This window comes from Mauremys reevesii, linkage group 2 (genome assembly GCF_016161935.1).
Source record: "Mauremys reevesii isolate NIE-2019 linkage group 2, ASM1616193v1, whole genome shotgun sequence".
In the NCBI taxonomy this organism is placed as follows: domain Eukaryota; kingdom Metazoa; phylum Chordata; order Testudines; family Geoemydidae; genus Mauremys; species Mauremys reevesii.
Window position 1 is genome coordinate 261,156,287 of NC_052624.1, and position 12,343 is coordinate 261,168,629.

General features: G+C 37.9%; 1 protein-coding gene across 5 annotated transcripts in view; it reads right to left on the minus strand.

Moving 5' to 3' along the window:
- TRPS1 (transcriptional repressor GATA binding 1) overlaps nt 1–12,343 on the minus strand; it is a 326,956-nt gene that overhangs the window by 254,469 nt on the left and 60,144 nt on the right. For 3 of the 5 annotated variants that reach the window (XM_039525658.1, XM_039525657.1, XM_039525655.1), the window contains exon 1: nt 11,789–12,233. The exons of 1 other annotated variant lie outside the window; for it this stretch is intronic. The gene's annotated coding sequence lies outside the window, so the exon portion shown is untranslated. Of the gene's footprint in view, nt 1–11,053; nt 11,165–11,788; nt 12,234–12,343 lie in introns of those variants that run through there. One more of the 5 variants, XM_039525656.1, reaches the window with a different exon arrangement.

Genomic DNA, 12,343 nt, shown 5'->3' on the forward strand with positions numbered 1-12,343 from the left:
GCTCTCTTTGCTGGGATCTCCAGGACATTTTAGAGAAACCGCAAAAGCACAAAAGCATGAAAGTACATTTATTAGCGCTATCTAGTGCTATAGTCAAGAACATGAAAATGATAATCTATTGCAATAAACAAACAAACCAAAAAAACCCACTTATTTCCAGGATATTATGCACAACAATAATGTGCACTTCAAAAGGAGCAATGTCAACTTAAAAAAAAAAATCACATTTTGGTCTGATTTTGTTTTTCTGCTATTGTTACAAATACTGACAATTGGTACAAATTTCAGAGATTAGAGAAAAATGTAGATTGTTCTGTAATTTTTTTTAGTTTGGTTATATTAATATCAAATGCATACTTTGTGTACAGTCTGTCACCTTTTCTCCTGACCCGTCATACAAATTGGATGCAAGCAGGATTCAATGGGACTCTGTGAGGGAATTAGGGTCTGCTCACATGGATCCAATTTCAGGGTCAAGGCTTTAGTCACTTTCCACTGTTGCTTGTATGAACTTTTCAAAGAGCAGTCGGAGAAATAAAATAAAATAAAATAAAGTGTGATTTAGAGACCCCAACTATTAGCAGGAAGGCTCAGCAGCAGGTGTAGTATGCAAAAATTACTTTTTTATCAACCCAATTTTGACACTGAGTAGGTTTAAAGTTAACAGTGTCTCTTTAAAGACAATAGGCCCAATTCTGCCAACACTAAGGACCAATCTTTAATTATGATCTCCTGGAGGACTGCTATGTGCAGACAAGCCAAAATGCAGGATGGGGCCTTGCACCGTAGCATTTCATGATATCAATGAGACTACTTACAATAGTGAGCTTTGTAATGAACAGCAAGAATTTGCAAGATTCAGCCCTAAGTGGTGGTGTTCACAAACTCTAATGTAATTAATGTAATGCCTTGCTTAGAGGGTCAGATTCAGTCATCACTGAAATCAACATTAAGTTTTCCCACTAGTTTCTATGGGAGCGGGAGCAGGCCCATCATGAAAGAATTCATTTTATCCTTTGCACCAGTTAAACCCCTGCAGTTTTCTGACCAGAACAGGTTAGACTCACTCTTATGAAATCATTCATTTACATTGAGAAAGTCAAACCAAAACAAACACCAAAATCATTACCCTTTTTGCTTTCTCATTAGCAGAGTTGGTGCTGTAAACAACTTAACAGCAGTGATGCAAAATGGACTCTTGCCTAGATTTCTAAACTTTTCCAGAGCGCATAATACCCTGCATTTGATGACATCACAAAACTAACCACAAGTAAAAGTTGGCTTTCAACATGTTCTACTTTTTCCTTATTAGTCTCTGTGTCAGAATCAGAGTCAGAACCTGAGTCATAATGCTCCTTAAGTCACATTCAATACTGTAAACTTATTAAAGGCTCAGAAAGAACAATACAATTGGTGTTTTGTAAAAATTATGCAACACAGACTGATTTTAATTTACACATATTTTTAGAATGTATGTGTTGTGTGTTTATACAGATAGGACCGAGAGACACTAATATGAGAGACGGAGATGGAAATGGAGACGCATGGTAACAGAGACAGCAAGGGGTGAAAGAGAGAGCATACCTCAGAGTGATAAACCTCCTAGATAAAATGGATAGTACATGATCATTTCTGACTGGACATAAATAAAGCATACTATATTGCACACTGGATCATCATGGAGACTTACCTTACATTTTATTTTTCTAAGAGATTGCTGAATTGTTCTTTACACAAAAAAGATAAGGGCCATCACAGTAAGCACTCTCAACTGATACTAGAACTTTTGTTCTCAGTATAGTTTGGCTGCTATTAGTTTAGCTTAATCTGGAGACAAAATACGATTTAATTCTATATCTCACTGATCATACACAGATACATGCATGCACAAAAAGATACGGGTGCACACACCAAATTTCTGAATGTGTAGGAGTTGGGTGTTTGTTTGTAACAAGGTTCACTACATTGCATGACTCGGACATATATTGTTGATAGCTTTCATCTAACATTTTTTCCTCATGGCAGGAAATGTGATCTTAATGCTACAAAATTACTTAGGATCCCACAGTATACTCAACCACCATCTGTGGGATTAAATTAATCCATTATGTTAAACTGCTTCATGATACATACAATATACAAACACAAATGGTATAAACTCCATATCAGTAAAAAAAGTGAAAAGCGACTAATTAGATGGCATGAATTTTGGCTCTATGTAGGTCTCCATAAGAAAACTGTGCATATGGTATATGGCAGAGGTAGGCAACCTATGGCACAGGTGCCGAAGGCGGCACGCGAGCTGATTTTCAGTGGCACTCACACTGCCCGGGTCCTGGCCACCGGTCCGGGGGGCTCTGCATTTTAATTTAATTTTAAATGAAGCTTCTTAAACATTTTAAAAACCTTATTTACTTTACATACAACAATAGTTAAGTTAATATATTATAAACTTATAGAAAGAGACCGTTTAAAAATGTTAAAATGTATTACTGGCACGGGAAACCTTAAATTAGAGTGAATAAATGAAGACTCGGCACACCACTACTGAAAGGTTGCCGACCCCTGGTATATGGTTTAGATCTTGGATACCTAAGAGACTGCTTCTTTCCTTATGCACCACTGTGACCTCTGAAATTTTATGTGGCGCTTCTACTAACAGCCCAAAGATCTGAACTTCTAAAGTTTGGTGGCAAAATGTACAGAACGGAGGACCTTCAGCTCTGGAATTCACTTCTCCCATTTATCTAAGAGAGCCAGAGACTATGCAATGTTGTTGTAGCCATGTTGGTCCCAGGAGATTAAGAAACAAGGTGGGAGAGGTAATATCTTTTGTTGGACCAACTTCTGTAGGTGAGTGAGACAAACTTTTGATCTTACAAAGACATCCTGTTCAGGTCAGAGATGGTTGCCCTTCAAGGGTAAAGCTAATCTACTTTCACAGGCTTTTGTATGAGGAAGTTGGGACAGGTAACATTTGGTGTTTTTTATTTATGTATTTGGTGGGGGTGGGAGCACAAAAGTCTCTTTAAATCTAACAATGGTCAGCATGTTATGCATTTCTTTCTAAATTATGTTTCTGCAGCCAGAGAATGTCCGATTGGTGTATTTAATTAAACCTCAAAATGAGAAAATAAATGGAAAAAACAAACTACTTTAAGAGATGCAGATTAAAAAGCTGAAAAGGAAAAATATCTTTTTTATTAACTGAATTAATGAAGCAACTTTTCATCTTCATATACGCTTTTGGAAGATCTTCAACAATCTATTTCTGCCTTATGGATTTATGCAGATACCAAATTATGGTGTTCAGTGAGATATGCTTCAATATCATTATTATAATAATTTTAAACAGCATCATATTTTGGTGATATTGGGAATATTCTATCTAAGGAAAATTGCTCCAGGCTTACTAACACAACTTCAAAAAAATGTAAAACAGTGTCATTGCACAGCATTTTAAAATGGTATTTAAACACCAACGACTAATTCAATGTTTCTTCACAAGATCAATTAAACGTATTATTTTAAAAATAATCCTGGCAAAATATTGACACTTCAAAGAGCGGTTTGCAAGGTGTGTCTGGGGGGGGAGAGGTGCACTTTATTTAAATTAATTATTCTTTGTAAAAGAAAATTTTGCAGCAGCCAAGCAGTGCTTTTTCATTTCCAAGTTTAAATATGCGTTTCAGACTTTGTAAAGTAGGTCGGGAATACCCAAAGGATGCACATTTGAAAGCTACAAATAGCAGAGCACACTATTTTGGGCTTTGTATATACACACACACACACATTATATATAATATAGATGGATAGATCCAATGATTTAAACACATACATTACATCTATACTGTATGTTTCAAGCATATTCAGATATTTACACTGTTAGATCACCTCTCATTTTAGAGCTACGCTGGTGCCAACTGCCAAAAAAAAGTACACAAATCAAAAATATGTTACCTCTGTTCAAACAATACTGCTGTTCATTATATAATAGAAACTGTCATACTTAATCTCCGAGGAAACCAGAACTGGTAGATTCTTGGACCAGAGGTGGTTTAAAATGGTTTGAGGCAAAACTGAAGCATATTGTTCAAGTAAATCTTGTAGGGGAACATAAGCATAATTGATGAGTTTTTGCATCATCTTCCATAGATTTTTTTCAGCTACACTAGTAAACCAAAAATACCAGCAATTAAAAAAAAATTGAGATACAAACTCACCATACTAAAATCCTTTTTTTAAAACACGCAATACTTTTACCATAATTTAGTTTTCCCCTACTTTGAAAGAGACTAATTGCAGCCTCACAAAACACGAGGGGACAAAAAAACCCTACAAACTTGTAATGATGCTTGAAATTTCAAAATAAACCAAGATATACTAAAACTACAGGCTGACGCTAAGAAACAAATGCCATGGAACTAAAGTTTTCCTTAATAATTTTCTTTCCTATCTAAATGATGCAGGCACAAAGATACAGACTGGAGTGTTTTTCATTTACCACTGTCGTAAAGAAACGTGATAAGCAATTAGAAAAAAGTAACACTCTCTTATCTAAGGATTAGTTTGAAATTCAGATTTTAATTTGACAAAATACTATCTGAAAAACCAATACTCTCTCTAAGTAAATTTCACTTACTGGACAGAATCTATTTTACAATGCTAGGACTTCTTGAATTTGTAAGATTTCTAATAATAAAAAAGAATGTAAAATTATCTGATTTCATCTCAAATTCCATAAAATGTGCAGTAATCAATCACACACACAGAAAAGCCAATCGTGCAGCCCTTACTGAGGCGAAAGTCCCACGGACGTCTATGTGTGTTTTTCATGAGCGAGAACTTCAGGATCAGACCCAAAATGTGCTTACGAAGATGTAAACCTACTATAACAGATTGAATTTTAGATTAAATATTAAGATTGAGCCAAGAAAGTCTGGGGTTTAAACCCCAGGGAGGATAGACATTTAGAGTGTTGCCACTGAATTATAGCTCGCCACATTGGGTGGGGTACCCTGCTGCTGGGTGGAGTGTCTCCCCTAAAGGAAGGAAAAACTGGCACAAACTGACTTGGTCTTTGAAAGATTCACCTACTTGCCAATTTATGAAGTCGCACTGACGTCAACTTCGCCAAGGAGTCTGTTGCCTAACTCAGTCCTTTACCGTAGAAAGTTCTGCTTGTGTGCAAAAGCCCAGCAGGAGGTGGAAAGGTAATAAAGGAAATGTCAGAAAACTGTAAAATATCCGTAATCCCTTACAGGGTATTAAAAAAAGAGACCTATACCTAGTAAAACCATTTTTTCCTCTTGTTATCTTTTATATTTGTAAGGCATGAAGCTTTAAGTAAATAGTTACAGGTTAGTAGAGATGATTACAAACACACATATTTAAAAAATTGCATGTTGGTTTTAAAATGGGTAGGGGGGAATGCTAAGTGAGATACTATACTCTCTTCCCTTCTGCAATGGGCAATTGCTATCGTGCCAATCTGACCTTCGCTAGCAGGTGTAAAATGTTCCTTTACATTATTAAAATAAATATTCACTGATCTGTCACCACAGATGCGTTTAGCTTATTAATCCCATCTAAACCAAAACAAATCGCTTCTCCAAAAGAAAAAGAAAAGAAAAGGATAATGCATCTCAAAATGCCCATGGGAAAAGGGGGAAAAAATTAAGAAAACAGTTTAAGTTACCGTAACCTGAAATGCACCAGCCATCACAAAGAGCAATTGGAGAAATCCAGCAGAGCTCAGCAGGAAAGATTTTTAATAACAGATTGAAAAACAAGAATAAAAATAACTGCATCAACAGGGCCTTTCTTCCTCAGGCCACAAGCCCGTTTTTACTTGAATTTGAAAAAAAATGTCAGTTTGGCCACTAAAACCAATCCAGAACATTATTAAAAAGTTAAAAGCTACCAATTACTTCTGTCTGTTCTTTTAAAGCAAAGTTTGGCATTACGTCAGTTGGTTTAAAGAAAACAAGAGAGAGAGAGAGAAAGAGAGAAAGAGAAGGAGAGAAAGTTTCCTGCTTGTATAAATTAAACCACCAGGGAAGGTGTCTAGCCACTTGTAAAGCATTTACTGCAGGTTTTTAAAGGGCTAGTAACATTTCAAAAAATAAATATTTTTTATTAAATAACTTTAGGAGAAAAACGATTGATCTGAGCTTTGAAAAAAATATACTTACAATAAATCAGGTTTACATCAACAGCAGTTTAGGAATCAGAAAACGACTTTTAAGAAGACTAGGTATGATTATTCAAAACTTAGGCACAGATCATTTCGATTTAATTTTAATACTCCTCCAACCTGAGCATGGGAAAGTTCTACAGAACTTAATGGGATGGTGCCGAGGGAGATCTAGACAGAAATGTCCGATCGATATTATTTTTCAAAGCTACAGAATTAAAAAAGAATTTTTTTTCTACAGGTTTCTTAATCATCCTATAGAGTTCTACAGCAGGGATATAATTCCCTACTAAACTCTAAAGGATAATGATAAAAAAAAAACTGATAGAAAGATTAGCATTTTCTATTCAATTTGATAGGTCTTTTCCATAAGTGATGTTATGATGTTTTAAGGAGAACTCTGAAGGCACCAGACCGATGGCACAGAAAATGTGTAAAGTAAAGACGAATATTAAACAAAATTTCATGCACACAACTCTGCCAGTTCACCTAAATGACAGTCTTCACATCCCTTGTGATGCCAGACCAGGGCCTCCTCTATCTACAGCCTACACGTCATGTGGAATGGTGTTCAGTTCTGTGATGTGATAAAATGTCCACTAGGGACTGAACTGAGACCAACGTATTTATTCCACTATTGCCCCACGTCTAATCTGAGCCTTGGTCTGCAGGGTTGAAAAGCTAGTGCACGATAGCAATTTTTTAAACTGTCATTTCTTATGTTCTGGACAATAATACAACTGGCTAGTAGTTCAATTCTGATGGCCCCTTTAATGATTAGGCGCAAAGCAACATCAACAAATTAATGCTAAACACAATATGAAAAGGGTTGTTAAATCTCCTGCTCTTGTAAATATTTCTATCATATAATTGTGTAATTCTACCTTAATCCTGTGTCATCTGATATCACGCAATACGTGTTTTTTAACTAGAAAAAACACAATGTAAAAAAAGCAGTGCTTATAAAGGTCTTTTGTTTCAAGTCTTTTTCTTCATACACTGACTTAAACTGAACATACCCTTATAGTAATCAGAAAATCTTCTCTTTGGGTGCAGGTTTATCTATCAAAAGTCAAATCATAACCTTACTGTCCCAATACATTATATTGCTAAACAAAATAGTCATTCTCCTCCTTCTTTAGGGGGATAGGAAAGGGCTCGTTTATACATCTTAAGGATAGACAAAAATAGGAAGACCTGGACCAGATATGCAGTAATTAATGCCTCTAAAGGTCAACAGGCAGTGATATTTATACAATAGAGGGGTGCGGAATATGCAGGTTTTAGTATTAATCATCAATATTTCCTTGTTACCTGAGAACTTTACAAAGTCGCAAAAATGAAAAGACGAGCCTATGAAATGTTTGCTCTTTTACTTAACGCCTGTTTTACCTTCCTGGTTTTATCAATTACATTTTGACTTGTGATGTGTAATACTTCTGACAGAAATGCCAGAGCTTGTAGAGGCCAAGACTGCCAAAAAGAGATCCAGACTACCTCATGAGTTGTGTTGAGGAAACTAAATTAAGCAAGGGCAAACACCAACTGGAAAGTTGTCAGTTTACTGAATGAATGGCTTCATTTTACACACCAGTAGAATACCTTCATCGGAATATATTTCTGTTCGGGGCCAATACTTTTATTACAAGGTGGTAGTTTGTTTGAAACGGTATTAAAAATGCAATTTACTTCCATTTTACTTTCCGCTAACAAAATGGACTTAGATCCCTAACCTGTCTTGTTCAAAAATATTTAACCATAAACTTTCTCACAATATTATATTTGTGCTACTCACAAATCTTTATTAGAGAGATATTGCCATTGTGGCTACAATTAAGATCTGATCATATTTCCATTTAAATTATTATATTGAAATATTGTCAGGAGTCTTATAAGTTAGACAGATATTCTATGCACATCATCAAACTTCAGAACAAAAGTCAGATAAAGAGCAATTTTTAAAAATACTCAACCTATGTTTGTAATTAAAATTTACGGTTTTTAAAAAAGTGTTCGCTATTTAAAAAAAAAAATTTCACACTCCTGTAACTTAAAAAAAGTTTTCTTTTTTCCTTCAAAATAACTGCCCCATAAAGTACTAATAGACTTAATTCACATTAACAGAAAGTAATTATTCAGTGTTTGAACAATGCTTTGAAAATATAAAGCACTAAATGTCAAGCGGTGTTAAAAATATAATATGGTTGAAATAGTGAGATTTAACAAACAGACGCTGCACTTATGCAGAAACTGCATTCTACAGAGATTTTTTACTGTGCTTTGATTAATATAGAATATAGAAATATATTGTTCTTCACACACACTCAGAGCACACATAGTAGAGGGCATGCTATGAAAGTTTATTAAGAACGATACATAAAATGTATCAGAAAAAAAATCCTTTCTACAAGGATCCATGTAATCATATAGAATGTGCTCTGTTGATGGTAAATACGTAGGTTAGTTCAAAAGGGCTCTTAAAAAGCCATCAAATAGTTTATACTATGAATACATTATTTAAAAAAAAAAAAAAAGGAAATCTTGGCTTAATTGTATATACATTACCAAGATCCAAGAAGCCTCAGATCTCAGAGCTTGTCAATGACACTTTATTGTAATATTAATAAAGGAAAATTTAAAGTAAAATAAACCACACACGCGCATACAAAATCTCCAGATAATATGTAAAGTCTGAGTGAGAGCATCCTAAGCAAAAAATGCAAATTTAAAGCTGATGAAACTTTGTCCTGAACACGCTTCGTTGTGCGTCCCTACACACCAGTAGTTTCAAACAGAGTGAAATTATTCTATGCGATATAAACTCTGATTTTCAGGCACAACGGGATGGATTATGAACCCAATGTTCTTCTCATATCTGAATTTCCTCAATCATGTAAATTTAAGGCAGAATCTTGTTGTCACGTTTTAGACGTTAGTAGTAAGGTACTGGTACTCTAATGCAGTACAACATCGGTGATTATATGTGGCTTACTGAATGATCTATAGCTTATCAAAAATTACGTATATGTATCTTTATTGTTTAAAAATAAAAATAAGTCTTGTCTGCTTTTTTTTGTGCTTTTTTTAAAGAAAGACGTGTTCTCTCATTTGGATTAATTATGTTATTAACAATCTTTCACTCAGTAGTTAAAAAAATCTTTCAAAGTGTTGATATCATTTCCAGACAGTCTTGTCAGCATCACAAGTTACAGGAAATAGTTGATGTTCTCAAACAAGCCCTGTATTTACTCATAGAGCTACAGTACTTCAAAAAAATCCTCACTCTTTTGGAGTTTGTTTGTTGTTTTGGGTTTTTTTAAATGTCACTCTGGTGGAATATCTGAGAGAGCTCTCTAGCCCAACGCACGTATTGGTGAACATGAGGAAAACACTGACTGCAGCTCAGAAACACGACTGTAACTTTTATTCTCATTTTGTCCACGTCAGGAACTGGCTCTTACCACTAACTTTCCTTTGCTGCCCCTTGCATTTTTAACTCTGGCAGTCTTTTCTAAATGATCAACTTTTCCTAAAACCAACAGCAAAGTAACATGATGCCACCAAGACTCATAGGTTTCAGCGCAGTTGAAGAAGACAGCTAAAATGGTAAAGGGCTTGATTGCTCTTTATACTTTTACTAGATGAAATGAAAACCAAGTTGTTATTAACATTTTTGTTTCAAGTAGCATCTACAATGTGCTGTATGAACTGCAAAGATAGCTCAGAGTCCATGCCCCAAAGAGCTTACAGTCATTCTATTAAAAAAAAAGTATTTTCCTCCCACACCCTCTCTGCTTTGTCCCCTTGCATTTATCACTTCATTCTCCTACCAGACAGCGTATTTGCATTTGCGAAGGGAGAAGGGGGTGGAATTAAGAGATGTCTTCACTTTAACACATGGTTTATCCCCACATTTTTCAGTTTACCATGCCTTCAATGCACTTTAGAGATGTGACATTTGTGGATGGAGAATGTCTGATTCTTTTTAAGTTAATGGGCCATTCTATTCCTTCAAAAATAGTGTATGAGAGTCCTGGAACATTAAAATTCTTCTTCTGTGTAATAAAGAAAAATAAATAAAACACACCAAAATGTCAAACCAAGGTGCTGGTTAATGAGCTGCTCAAGTCAAAAAATTCTACACTGAAAAATAGCCCACAATGCTGCTGGAGTCCTACAAGTTTGTGGGTCTTTCTGGAGAATCAATTCTGATTGCCAGGGTCCACTTTCCCTGGGTCCGCTTCCCATGCCCAGTGATTACAGGCAGAGAAACTCAGAGAGAGAGAGAGAGAGTTTGTACAGCCCACCAAACACCACTGGGCCACCTTCCTACACCCTGGAGCTTTTAAACAAGCCACACATTACACACACACACACAGAGAAACACATCTCCCCCCCACACACACACTCCTACCCCATCATCACCCCCACACTCTCCTCTCCAGAACTATTAGGAAGTCTCACCACATCCCCATTCATGCAGACATTAACAACAACAACAACAACGTCGTCACACAGATCCCAAATGGAGAAAGCAAGGGAGAGGTTTAAAAAAAAAAAAGTGGGACACTAGACAAAGTTATGGCAACCCTGGCCAGAGCTTCAGCGCGGGGACTCAACTCTGAGAGCACAACTTTGCCGTTAAGAGGAAAAAGTTTTACGTCTCTCTCTGTACTCTCCGATTTCCTTTTTTTAAAAAAACCACACACACACACAGACACACACACACCAGCATGTCGCCTTTTCCCCTGGTGTGACCGGGAACGGAGCCCCCTCGGCTCATGCCCACACCCCCCAGCCTCCCCTGGTGGATCCCCAAGACAAATAATTTAAAAAAAAAGTTTGCCCCAAACTTACTACTCTTCATGATGGTCTCTCTCTGCCCCGCTTGTCATGATTCCCATTAAAACTTCCAGCAGCAGCAGCAGCCAGCACTGTGCGACTGCGGCTCATCGGATGCAAAATCGCTTTGCTCTTCTTCTACTTCCACCGCCCCCTCCCCTCCAGCGCCCCGATGGTGGGGAAGGAACAATCAGAGCGATAAGAAGTAGCTACACAGACGGGAGGAGGCGAAGGGAGATAGCCCTGGAACTGCCCCCGGCGCTTCTTGCCTGGGTATATAGAAGGCGAGAGTCTTAAACCAGAGAAGGGGGTTGTTTGCCCAGCTCTCTTCGGCGGCTGAACTTGACCCTCCTCCTGACTCCAGAGGGGCTACTGCAGTTTTGAAGTCGCCAGTTTCCAGCGATCACACATGGCTTTGACCCTCCAAAGAAGGGAGAAAAAAATGCACCCAGCCCCCCCTCCCCCCCCGTGAAATCCGAGAAGTCCCCGCTTCCCTCTGGTTTTTAACCGCCCCGTTTTGTGTATGTGTGTGCAAAGAAACTCACTTTTAAATCCCCCAGCCCCCCCTTCCCATTGCACACACACAGCACTTAGCACAGAGCAACACACTTACTACATACGCAATATCAACAGACGGAGCAGGAAGAGCCACCCCCACCCCCATACACTTTTGTTGCTGATCTCCCCCACCCCTCGACCTGTTCTTCCCACCCACCCCCCATCTCTCTTCCCCCACACACCCCCCCTTACCTGTTGATTAATCGGCAATAATAATCTCAGCAGCCTGAAAGATGGTGGAGCTGTGGTTTGAGCCATGAACCGTCTTCTGTTGTTTGCAGAGTTGATCTTGGATTATTTGGGGCGAGAGAAAGAAAGAGAGGGGGGAGAGGTTCTCCTGCCTTTCCCCCTCTCCCCCTTACTCCCCTCTTTATAGGGAGAGAGAGAGAAAGGGAAAGAGAGCAGGGACCTGGATGTGCCTGGTGTGTTTATAAAAGAGGAGAGGGAGAGAGAGAGAGAGAAGAGAGCCTGGGTCTAGTGGAACAACAAGCCCCCAAAGGAGGAGAGGAGGCGGCTTTAGATTGCAGGAAGATCAGCTCTTTATCAGAAATGTTATCGCTTGTCAGGACCTCAGTCTCCGAGCATTACGTCAGTTTCAAGACACCAACACTATTAATATCAAAGGAGCCTTAGCAGAGAAAAGCGCCACCCCAGACTGAGAGCCCTTAAAGAGACAGTACAGGCGTCCCCACAGTGCTGCTCTGATCAGCCTCCTCCTCCAGCCAGGCAGCAGCAACCACTGGGGAA